General features: G+C 45.1%; 1 protein-coding gene across 1 annotated transcript in view; it reads left to right on the forward strand.

Moving 5' to 3' along the window:
- Nucleotides 1-8,313: 8,313 nt before the first annotated feature.
- Nucleotides 8,314-13,428, forward strand: part of LOC126416943 (cadherin-23-like) — a 597,779-nt gene continuing 592,664 nt past the window's right edge. Inside the window, exon 1 of the mRNA XM_050084822.1 lies at nucleotides 8,314-8,333. The gene's annotated coding sequence lies outside the window, so the exon portion shown is untranslated. The remainder of the gene's footprint in view (nucleotides 8,334-13,428) is intronic.

Consider the following 13,428-nt stretch of genomic DNA (forward strand, 5'->3'; position numbering starts at 1 on the left):
GTAACGACATTCCTCTCAACAGCGAGTAGTTCGCCTTCCGTAATGTTCGCACATGCATTGGCAATGCGCTGACGCATGTTTCAGGCGTTGTCAGTGGATCACGATAGCAAATATCCTTCAACTTTCCCCACAGAAAGAAATCCGGGGACGTCAGATCCGGTGAACGACCAATCTACCTGTCATGAAATATGCTATTCAATACCGCTTCAACCGCACGCGAGCTATGTGCCGGACATCCATCACGTTGGGAGTACATCGACGTTCTGTTATGCAGTGAAACATCTTGTAGTAAGATCGGTAGAACATTACGTAGGAAATCAGCATACATTGCACCATTTAGATTGCCATCGATAAAATGGGGGCCAATTATACTTTTCCCATAATGTCGCACCATACATTAACCCGCCAAGGTCGCTGATGTTCCACTTGTCGCAGCCACCGTGGATTTTCCGTTGCCCAATAGTGCATATTATGCCGGTTTACGTTACCGCTGTTGGTGAATGACGCTTCGTCGCTAAATACAACGTGTGCAAAAAATCTGTCATCGTCCCGTAATTTCTCTTGTGCCCAGTGGCAGAACTGTACGCGACTTTCAACGCCGTCGCCATGCAATTCCTGGTGCACAGAAATATGGTACGGGTGTGGCTGATATTGATGTAGCATTTTCAACACCGACGTTTTCGAGATTCCCGATTCTCGCGCAATTTGTCAGCTACTGGTGTGCGGATTAGCCGTGACAGCAGCTAAAACACCTACTTGGGTGTCATCATTAGTTGCAGGTCGTGGTTGACGTTTCGCATGTGGCTGAACACTTCCTTAATTAACGTAACTATTCGGCGAATGGCCCTGACACTTGGATGATGTCGTCCAGGATACCGAGCAGCATACACAGCACACGTCCGTTGGGCATTTTGTTCACAATAGCCATACATTGACACGACATCGACTTTTTCCGCATCTGGTAAACGGTTCATTTTAACACCGGTAATCTATCACGAAGCAAATACCGTCCGCACTGGCGGAATGTTACGTGATATCACGTACTTATACATTTGTGGCTATTACAGCGCCATCTATCACAAAGCAAAAAAAGTGGTCCAACTAAAACATTCATATTTCTTTACGTACTACACGAATATGTAATAAAAATGGGGGTTCCTATTTAAAAAACCGCAGTTGATATCCGTTTGACCTATGGCTGCGCCATCTGGCGTGCGGCGGCGCGGTTCTTATCGTCCCTTTACGACGAACCTGCACCTACCTGTGAACATTGTCTCAGAAGATCATCAGTAGGAAAGCCGAGGGAAACCTACTGTACTTCGACGTGAACCAGGCTGCAATTTAAGTCACTAATCTACGTTTCGGGAGAAAGTTTTCACATAAATGAAAGATTGGAAATTTTGTCCTCAATCAATATATTCTGAAACTTAGGTGAACAAGTGTCACTGCCAAGCCCGTGCTAGTCTTAACACAGTCACTCATAATCCCTTTCACTCACGTTAGCAAGTTTATGGTGTTGCATTTCCCGAAAACGTAATAGCTACAAAACTACTGATGTTTTTGATTGACAATGCTCGCCAAATATTAAGTCTGCTCAATACGCCACGCGGAATATATGTCTTTTTTCGTCACAAAATTCACTTAAAAATTCCGAAATTTCTACACACCCATCGGAATTATTATGCCGTTACTTTACAACACTTTTGATGTATGAAACACTGCTAGGTCCGGCAACTTCTCATTTCCATCGGAACTACTACTACACACGTCCGAACTGTTTCATGGCTAGGCTCCCACTCTTCTCTAGAATACTCTTGTCTTCTCTACCAGCAGAGAAAGGCGCGCGAAGAATATTGCTTTACCACTGGTTATTTTACTCAAAAGCCAATAGCAAAACAACATTCTCCCGCGTCAATCCGCGCTTTTCATTAATAACCGATCGCAAAATAGTAAACCTAACGACTGCACTTTTTACCAACATAATTATCTAAGATGCTGAAGTTTTGCTTATGCATAAAGTTATTTACTATTGTTATTTATACCTGAAATAACTTTCCCTTTACCATAAACTTACTTTACAAATCTATTTTACAAAAATCCCCTTTGTCCATATCCATACTTCTTCGAAATATTCCCACACTAAATCCTACTACACAACTCGTTAAACGATTATCTTCGTATTAACCTTAACCCACACTGCTAAAACACATTTATAACATTTTACCTACACAAAAAGACATATCAACACTTTATGAAAATACTAGAACAGTTTATGAAAAACATTTTATTACTTTAGTGCACTGTAGTGGACACAATCTAAACTAAATGAGTCCCCTATCCAATATTGTCCTCTACCGGCTGATACGTAAACTACTTGCGCGTCCAGTCTCGCGTCACCATCTGTCACTATCCAGCTCTGTGACTCTCTCCCACTTAACCACCTCCAAGACAGGATCGTTATACGGCGCTACGCCTCAAGCGGGCCAACTATAGCGCCATCTGGTTTCCTTCTTGTAGCTAGACGAGTTTCGTTCTTTGTTGTTTCTTCGTTTGGTGCTTATTTCGTGAGATATTTGGCCCGGTCACTATCAATGGACCACCCTGTATATGCACTCTCATGCAAATATGCAGACATCCGAACTCTATGTAATCTGGAAACATTTGTTCTCCTTACAGCTTCCGTCTATGGATACGAAGCCCGTAAGGTTTTATGCAGACCCGAGACTCGTCTGAAAAGACGATTGCGTCAGATGTCGTCGCACTGTCCCGTGTGGACCCTTCCCGTGCTCCAGACAAGCCTAACCAAACCTACGTGACGTGGCTACACGATCCTATATGGCCGAACGAACAACAAGGTCTTCTCGCGCACTAGACGCGTCGGGCAGTTGAGTACATGTATAGCGTTGAGATATCCGTTCTGAACCCGTCGATTCCAATTCGCGTGACAGTCGTGACACCCCGACTGATAAGAGCAGCAATATCGCGTTCACTGTCTGACCATAAGCATCGGCACACCCTATGTATCGCGGAATTGATTACTAAATGTCACGAGAGGTAGTCTCACCGGAATAAAAGGAATCGAGGAGTATTTTATTGTCAGTATACAAGCAGCCATTGAATGTCACCTGTCTGACAAATACGTCACGAACATTTCAATACTTCTCAAGGCGCCAAAGTCGAACATTTGTGAAGTGGAAATGAGAAGGAACGACGACAGATAAACTAAGACCAGGAAGACCCTACGTACTGAAGTACAGGGACTGTCGAGCATTGCAGAGTGTCGTTGTAAAAAATAGGGTGAAATAAGCGGAAGGAATCTCTAGTGAGTTCCTAAGAGCAGCCAGTAGCCCAGATAGCACAATTACTGCGCGTAGGAAATTAAAACGAATGGGATACAGTCGTCGAGCAACTTCCCAATAGCCACAAATTTCTGTAGACAATGCTAACCGCCGCTTGAGGTGGTGTAAAAAGCGGCACCACTGGAGAGTGGTGACTGTGTAACACTACCGTCTGCTACTGTTATACCATAACCTCAAAACTGGAGGCAGTTCGTATAGTAAAATTATTTTTATTCAAGCAATTATAGTATAAAGAAGCAGATCAGTGTTACCTTCTGAAAGGATTTTATTTGTTATGTTGACCGTGTTGTACCTAACGGAGGTGGCTTATCGGAAGTGAAAGTCAGAATTACGTAAATATTTAAACAGTAACAAACAATAATTTGCCTATCCACAGTGTCCAAATGATAATCACAACGGTCGCCAGCCTAATAAGGCGTAAGAATGAGTAACATTCTTATTCAAGAAAGTGAAAATAAGTAAATTCAATAGGCAATCACAGCCTATACTTTGTCACACGAGAGTGGAATGAACTCTGGCACCTGCATATGTTCACGTTAAAGAAAGTGCTAACAGTTATAAGAGAACATAGCTATTTGCATAATGGTAACAGAAAATGACAAATACTTTTGCCTTCAAGGCTTGGTCAAACTGAATGGTCTCAGTAATATTACTATCAACATTCACTGTAGAATCATAATATAGGCAAAGGTTCAATATTACTTTTCAAACAAAAAAAAAAAAAATGGCTCTGAGCACTATGGGACTTAACATCTATGGTCATCAGTCGCCTAGAACTTAGAACTACTTAAACCTAACTAACCTAAGGACATCATACAACACCCAGTCATCACGAGGCAGAGAAAACTTTTCAAACATTTTCCTATTTGACAAAAAACTGTAAATGTAGTTCACTGCAAATTTAGTTACTGTGCATAGATTAAGTCTCTCACAACTAACACCTTTCTACTTAGAATGAAAATTAAATGGCGTTCACTAACAAATTACTCATCACTGTCTTTTGAATAAAGAAGTTACTATTTTCATAGATAGTGGCCTTTCTATTAATCGTTATCTAGCATGAGCACAATAGACAAACTGTTGACCCTGTTACACCATTAATATGCACTTTTAACACACAAGAGGAACCCAATATTGTATAGAATTTCACTTGAATAGCAAGAGTAATTGAAACTTTCTATAATCAAGTAACTTTGTGCATTTGAACTACTTTCAATGAAGAGCGGCCCTTAATCTTGACCACTGTAGCAGGGCAAACTAAACATACTTTCAATACACTAAAGAAACAAGCCCTTAACAAGCATGAACATGTAACTTGCGACAGTATCAGTTCTCAACTTTTACTGGATTGAAACGCAAAATTGAGATATTTGTAAGATCTTTTCAACAAACAATATTAAATTTACCACACTCTATTGCCATATTAATATCAATATGCTTTCAATAAAGGACATTCGGTAATCACTTTAGTTCAAGCGGAGAGGAACCTGAGAGGTGTTATGATAAGGAAAAAATCAAGGTAGGTACATTAATTAAGTTATAAATTACCTTATATTTGAGCACACTAACACATCCACTGAGCTGATCCTTCACTGTACATTACTATAGTTCTTCTGTTCTATTACAGTGATTGCGCAATGTGGTGGCAAGTGCATGTTGGTAGGTGGATTTGCAGGTAGAATTGCTGAACTCTGTCATTTCTTGGTGCCGATCATAGATACCAATTTCAGAATAGTTCCAGCTCTTTAGCCATCCATCCGAGGCATTGGAAAGCGTCAGGAAAAGCCTCTCTCGGAACCAGCTCAATATACAACATTTACATGACCAGTTGATAGTTTGGTAGCTCGTCCCCGACTGACTCTTGGTTCCACCTTTCTATCCATGCCAACCACATTTTGCGCGCGCTACTAAGTTCCATTCCGGAGGGGAACCACACCATCTTTTACATACAAAATAACTAAGAATCCTAAGTGAAGGTCAGCAGTTTACATAACAGCAAACAAACATTTTAAACAAAACAGAACATTTGCATATATTGGTAATTCTACACCAAATTATTTAAATAAAATTATTTAATTTTAAAGATAACCAAAGAGATTATATGAGGAAGACAAAAGATCATTTGCTCATATTGTGCATATTGCAGAGATTACGCTTCCTACACTCTAAAGGACATCAAAGTTTTTACAAAGAAAGGAGTATACAATTTTGTGTTATCGATTCAATCAAACACATTTACAGAAGCTCAACGATGTAACATTGAATAAAACAAAAGGCAAAATAAATCAGTAGAGTATTAGAGCTATGGTGTTTCAACGAGTGATCTGGAGTGATGAGTTATACTATACTACGACAATCGAAAGGAAGGGATTGGATTTGCCGAACGCGTGAGAAACGCTAATTGCCAAGCAGCATCTGCGAGGTAATGATCTGTGAACAATAATGTTCTTGACATGGACTGGCCAGCCCAGAGTTCCGATCTGAACCAGTGGAAGACCTTTGGCATAAATCTGAACGTCGACTTCGCTCCAGACTCCGGCGTCATCACTATCTCCTCTAGTTTCGATTCTTGAGGAATAGGGGGCTGGTATTCGTCCACAGACATTCAGATCACCACAGCAGAGTTCATAGTAGCATACAGACAACGGGTCGATACATTCCATTTTCATGTCCACTAATAGATATTCGGATACATTTGATCGTCTGGCGTATACAGAACGTAAACAGTGTTTACTCCTGTCTATTTTGCGCAAGCCAGTCCATTTCAAATGGTTCAAATGGCTCTAAGCACTATGGAACTTAACATCTGAGGTCATCAGTCCCCTAGACTTAGAACTACTTAAACCTAACTAACCTAAGGACATCACACACATCCATGCCCGAGGCAGGATTCGAACCTGCGACCGTAGCAGCAGCGCGGTTTCGGACTAAAGCGCCTAGAACCGCTCGGTCACAGCGGCTGGCTAGTCCATTTCAGGAATGTTATTGTCCACAAGGCATTGCTGTTTTATGAGAGGACATATTGTAATGCTTATCAACTGCTAATCGGAACTTGTCAATTTGGCGTTTGTTGGATGCGGCATTGATTATCTACATCTACATCTACGTGATTACTCTGCTATTCACAATAAAGTGCCTAGCAGAGGGTTCAATGAACCACCTTCATGCTGTCTCTCTACCGTTCCACTCTCGAACGGCACGCGGGAAAAAACTTAATTTTTTCTGTGCGAGCCCTGATTACTCTTATTTTATCGTGATGATCATTTCTCCGTATGTAGGTGGGTGCCAACAGAATGTTTTCGCAATCGGAGGAGAAAACTGGTGATTGAAATTTCACGAGAAGATCCCGTCGCAACGTAAAACGCCTTTGTTTTAATGGTTGCCACTCCAATTCACGTATCATGTCTGTGACACTATCTCCCCTATTTCGCGTTAATACAAAACGAGCTGCCCTTCTTTGTACTTTTTCGATGTCATCCTTCAGTCCCACCTGATGCGGGCCCCACACCGCACAGCAATACTCCGGAATAGGGCGGACAAGAGTAGTGTAAGCAGACTCTTTGGTAGACCTGTTGCACCTTCTAAGTGTACTGCCAATGAATCGCAGTCTTTGGTTTGCTCTACCCACAATATTATCTATCTGATCTTTCCAATTTAGGTTATTTGTACTTGTAATCCCTAAGTATTTAGTTGAACTTACAGCCCTCAGATTTGTGTGACTTATCGCGTAATCGAAATTTAGCTGATTTCTTTTCGTACTCTTGTGAATAACTTCGCATTTTTCTTTATTCAGGGTCAATTGCCACTTTTCGCACCATACAGATATCTTCTCTAAATCATTTTGCAAGTCGTTTTGATCATCTGATGACTTTACAAGACGGTAAATGACAGCATCATCTGCAAACAATCTAAGACGGCTACTCAGATTGTCTCCTATGTCGTTAATATAGATCAGGAACAATAGAGGGGCTAGAACACTTCCTTCTGGAACGCCGGATATTACTCCTGTTTTACTCGATGACTTTCCGTCTATTACTACGAACTGTCACCTTTCTGACAGGAAATCACGAATCCAGTCGCACAACTGAAGCGATACTCCGTAGGCACGCAGTTTGTTTAGAAGACGCTTGTGAGGAACGGTGTCGAAAGCTTCTGGAAATCTAAAAATATGGAATCAATTTGACATCCCCGACGATAGCACTTATTACTTCATGAATATAATGAGCTAGTTGTGTTTCACAAGAACGATATTTTCTGAAACCGAACTGATTATGTGTCAATAAATCGTTTTATTCAAGGCACTTCATAATGTTCGAATACACTATATGTTCCAAAACCCTACTGCAAATCGACGTTAGTGGTATAGGCCTGTAATTCAGCGGATTACTCCTACTTCCCTTTTTGGGTATTGGTGTGACTTGAGCAATTTTCCAGTCTTTAGGTACGGATCTTTCTATGAGCGAGTGGTTCTATATAACTGCTAAATATGGAGATATTTTATCAGCATACTCTGAGAGGAACCTGACTGGTGTACAATCTGGACCGGAGGCCTTGCCTTTATTAAGTGATTTAAGCTGCTCTGTTACACCGAGGATATCAACTTCTATGTTTCTCATCTTGGCAGCTGTTCTTGATTGGAATGCATTATGTTTGAATTTTAACAGCCAGAACACAAACTGCCGTAGCGAGTGGCAGGGATACCGCACGTGCCAACTCAGAGGTTGAGAGGAGCCGCAGTGGCGTGGCGCACGCCGCCAGTGAGGTGGAGGTGGCGTGATAACGATCGACAAGTGGCCGCAATGCCGGCTGATGCAGCTGGGGCCTTATCTGCCCTGCGCTGGCTGGCCTTATCTGGCTTCGCAGCGCGCCACGACGCGAGCCGCCAAACCCGCATCCGGTCCCTGGCCACAAGGCGTCCGTTATAGAGGCAGAATAACTTCTCCGCTGACGACACGTCTGCGCGGACCACTCGAGGTGAGTGCTCTTCCACACACTATCTGCCTTTCGTCCAGAGGACATTCTTTCGATGCCTACTCTCCACACAGCTCAATAGCGAGGAGGGGCATAATCAGGGCCGGCTCGAGAACATTTTGCGTAAACAGGAGACACCCCTCCTCCTCCCCCCCTTCCCACCACCCTTCAGATATTAACCTGCGTTTGCATGTTGCCTTTTACTCATGCCACAAATACAATAACACCCCTCGGTAGCAGGGACGTGATTTCCACACTGGCAACAGCACCAGTTCAATTTGACACGCCCGTCATGCCGTCAGACGTTTATACACTACTGGCCATTAAAATTGCTACACCACGAAGATGACATGCTACAGACGCGAAATTTAACCGACAGGAAGAAGATACTGTGATATGCAAATGATTAGATTTTCAGAGCATTCACACAAGGTTGGCGCCAGTGGCGACACCTACAACGTGCTAACATGAGGAAACTTTCCAACCCATTTCTCATACACAAACAGCAGTTGACCGGCGTTGCCTGGTGAAACGTTGTTATGATGCCTCGTGTAAGGAGGAGAAATGCGTACCATCACGTTTCCGACTTTGATAAAGGTCGGATTGTAGCCTATCGCGATTCAGGTTTATCGTATCGCGACATTGCTCCTCGCGTTAGTCGAGATCCAATGACTGTTAGCAGAATATGGAATCAGTGGGTTCAGGGGGTAAATCCGGAACGCCGTGCTGGATCCCAACGGCCTCGCATCACTAGCAGTCGAGATGACAGGCATCTTATCCGCATTTCTGTAACGGATTGTGCAGCTACGTCTCGATCCCTGTGTCAACAGATGGGGAAGTTTGCAAGACAACAACCATCTGCACGAACAGTTCGACGACGTTTGCAGCAGCATGGACTATCAGCTCGGAGACCGTGGCTGCGGTTACCCTTGACACTGCATCAGAGACAGGAGCGCCTGCGATGGTGTACCCAACGACAAACCTGGGTGCACGAATAGCAAAACGTCATTTTCTGGATGAATCCAGGTTCTGTTTACAGCATCATGATGGTCGCATCCGTGTTTGGCAACATCGCGGTGGACGCACATTGGAAGCGTGTATTCGTCATCGCCATACTGGTGTATCACCCGGCGTGATGGTATCGGGTGCCATTTGTTACACGTCTCGGTCACCTCTTGTTCGCATTGACGCCACTTTGAACAGTGGACGTTACATTTCAGATGTGTTACGACCCGTGGCTCTATCCTTCATTCGATCCCTGCGAAACCCTACATTTCAGCAGGATAATGCACGACCGCATGTTGCAGGTCCTGTACGGGCCTTTCTGGATACAGAAAATGTTCGACTGCTGCCCTGGCCAACACATTCTCCAGATCTCTCACCAATTGAAAACGTCTGATCAATGGTGGCCGAGCAACTGGCTCGTCACAATACGCTAGTCACTACTCTTGATGAACTGTGGTATCCTGTTGAAGCTGCATGGGCAGCTGTACCTGTACACGCCATCCAAGCTCTGTTTGACTCAATGCCCATGCGTATCAAGGCCGTTATTACGGCCAGAGGTGGTTGTTCTGGGTACTGATTTCTCAGGATCTATGCATCTCAAATTTCGTGAAAATGTAATAACATGTCAGTTCTAGTATAATATATTTGTCCAATGAATACCCGTTTATCATCTGCATTTCTTCTTGGTGTAGCATTTTTAATGGCCACTAGTGTATTTGCGCCACGCTGTGAGCCACACGAGATTTATTAGACACTAGCTGAGTACCCGTCGTTGCCCGGTTATGTATACAGGGCGTCCTAAAAATAATACAAACTTCAGGGACAGATTACTTATATAGAAAGAAGTAAAAAGTCTAGTAAAAGTGGGCTCTAAAATGTATACCGTAAGGGGTATGAGTACTTGTTCAGCTTCGATACCATGTAACAGATCTCTTCTACTGCAAGGTCCATATTTTGGGAGGAGGAGGTATCGACCAAAACAAGAAAAAAAAGTCTAGTAAACGTGGGGTGCAAAATGCATACTTTAAGACCCGTGAGCGGTTGCTCATCTTCGCAAGTGTGAAGCACACCTCTTGTACTGAACAAATGCTCGTAGCTCTTTAGGTAATCATTTTAGAACCCATGTTTACTTGACTTTTTTTCCTTGTTTTGGTCTATACTATGTCTTCCTACAATATGACAATCAAATAGATTTCAGTAGAAGAGTAGTAGAAGTGTTTCACAGTGTCGAAGATGAACAAATCACTTAAGGTACGCGCTTTGGAGCCATCGTTTACAGACAGTTTTTTCTTGTTTTGTTGTAAGGGGTCTGTCCCTGATGTATGTCGTTTTTTTGGGACACCCTGCACATTCCAGTCTTCTACAAGCCCCCTTCTCTCTCAGTCCACATACCCCCGCCCCCCCTGTCCATCTGATACCCTATCCTCTCTCTGTCCATCTATCCCTATCCCTTCTCTCCGTCCTTTTCCCCCTCCCCCTCTCCCTATCCACCTCCTATACCCTATCTATGCCCATCTCTCCTCCACCCTCTTTGTCTGTCCATCTCTTCCTGCTCCCGTTATCACTAATAGGAGGCTGGTAGTTCTTAACCCCACAGTATTTCTTTCCGAATTGTAGCTAATATGTGCACCAAACATGGATGAAATTTTTCCGAGGACTTAGGACGAGCTTCTTAACCCTTGACTGCCACTCGCTGAGTGGTAGTCAAGGGTTGAGCTTGCTCCTCTTACTCGCTTACTGTCAGCCATAGGCCCCCGCTTGCACGGGAGTAAAAACAGAAGTGATCTCCGGCTCTGTTTTTATTAAAACATTGACGGGCACTTGCGCCGAGGTCTTAGCACGGACGGCACTGGGAAAAAATTTTGCATGGCGTCGCCTGGCAGAGTTGTCGTGTCTTCTCGTCGTGGTATGTCGAGCTTGGGTGGCGCCTTGGGGTCGCGGCGGTCTCTTTCCGCCGACGACACGAGGCGTGCTTTCTTGTTGCCGCGGGCCGCGCGGCCGGCCGTCTCGAGCACCTCAGCTGCCGCAGAGTCAGTCTCTGCCCCCCCCCCCCCCCAAAGAACAGGGAAAAAGTAGGCCAGGACCTGGAAGCGGGCCGCGGAACCACAGAAATGTTTTCCGCCGCCCCCGTTCAGAATTCCGCGTCTGCCATCGTCATAGTAGGGTCAGCAATGCAACCGGAAAACCCAACGGTGACAACAAAAGTTGCAACTGACAATAACCTGGCAGCAAGCCCCCTTTCCGCTACCGACATGGCAAAAATACACAAAACACAAACAAACAAATACATCGTCAGTATTTGCGATCCTTCCCCTCCCTCTCCGCTCCTCCCTCCTCTCCTGCTTGCCAACGGCTGTGGCCTCCTTGCTGAACATATCCGCAACCTAAATGGCAAGCAGAAGCCCAGTCAACCGACTAAAATCCTTCCCAAACCCGCAACTGCCACCCAACCCCCTACCCGATCCCAGTTCCTCAAATCCCTCCCACTCAAGTCCACCACATCCAAGCAACGGCATGTAAGGAAGGACAAGAAGGTGAAGCACTCCAAGGGGAAAAAGCACTCCACCACCCCCATCCCAACCACTTCCACACCCTCTGAGGAGCCTGCGCCCCCGACAGCACCTGTCGTCGTCCTAGGAGGGGACCAGGAAACACCGGCACTGGAAGGGAACCGCATAACCGGGCAGGTTTCGTGCTGGCGAGGAAAACCTTTCGCCAGCCGAGGCTCACGCCGGCCCGGGGAGTGGAACCCACCCCGAACAGGTTCCACGCGATTGCTGATGAGCCAGAGACATCAGAAAACACAACACAAACACAGAACCAAGTCGCCCACCATCTCCCCCCGATTGTCGCAGAGTTCCCTCAAAACTATGAGGAGCTCTTCGAGTTGCTCAAGACAGAAATCGGGGGAGGCAGTTTCCAGGCAAAACCCGCCGGTGGAGACAAAATAAAAGTCACAGTACACACACTCGAACACTACAACACAGTCAAAACACTATTCAACACAAAAAACATACCTCACTACACATTCCCCACAACAAAAACACGAAACAGAAACATAGTAATAAGAGATCTCCCAAGATGAGTGTCCCCCCAGGCGATCAAAACAGATTTGACTGCCCAGGGGTACGTCGTCAAGGCGGTCCAGCAGATGGGCAACATCAACAGCAAGTGGCCACTATACCAGGCCACACTCCCAGACATCCCCCAGAATAAAAGGGAGATAAAAATAGTTTTGGCTGTGCCTGTCACCACTGAACCGCTGCGCCGTAAGAACAAGACGGTGCAGTGCTTCAGGTGTCAGGGCCTGAATCACATCGCCGTCTTCTGCACCATGCCAGTAAGGTGCAGGAAGTGCGCCGAGGCCCACGTCACAAGAACATGTACACTACTACACACGGACCCACAAATAAGGTGCGCGCTGTGTGGCAAAAACCACATGGCGGGTTACCAAGGTTGTGAGGTCCACAAACGACACACACAACAGGCAAAGGGCGCAAAGGCCGCCCCCCACGCACACAAACAAAACACCATAAACCCACCCAGACACACAAGAAAACAAAACATGACAACACACATGGACAAGGCCTGGGTAAAACCAAGGCTGGACACACCGAGGGCGACTTATGCAGAAGTGGTTTCTCCTCCGAGAAACCATGAAAGCGTAGCCCAATCATCACAACACCAGACACTATCACGACAACAACACCGGGAAACACACAGCAACAACGACCAGGTCCTCCATGACGGAGGAAGCTCTAGGGAACCCCCCCCCCCCCCCCTGGGATCAGTTGTTAGGCGTAATGGTGCAGACCATGAACCTCGTCATGGAAATGATGAAGGAATTCAGGGAAGCCCAGAAGTAGAACACACAGATCCTCGTCGCCCTTCAGGCAACAGTCCAGCAGTCGCTCCCCTCTGCGACTTCCTCAGTAGTATCAAAACCCCATTATGAATAGACGACCGAATCTTCAAGGCCTGACAATGTGCGTCTTTAACGCAGACGGCATTGTTAATCAAGAGGTCGAGTTCAGAGAACTCATGAGGGAGTTCTCCATCGACATATGTATGATGGGGGAAACCCACCTAAAAC

Source organism: Schistocerca serialis, chromosome 8, assembly GCF_023864345.2.
Source record: "Schistocerca serialis cubense isolate TAMUIC-IGC-003099 chromosome 8, iqSchSeri2.2, whole genome shotgun sequence".
Taxonomy (NCBI): Eukaryota; Metazoa; Arthropoda; class Insecta; order Orthoptera; family Acrididae; genus Schistocerca; species Schistocerca serialis.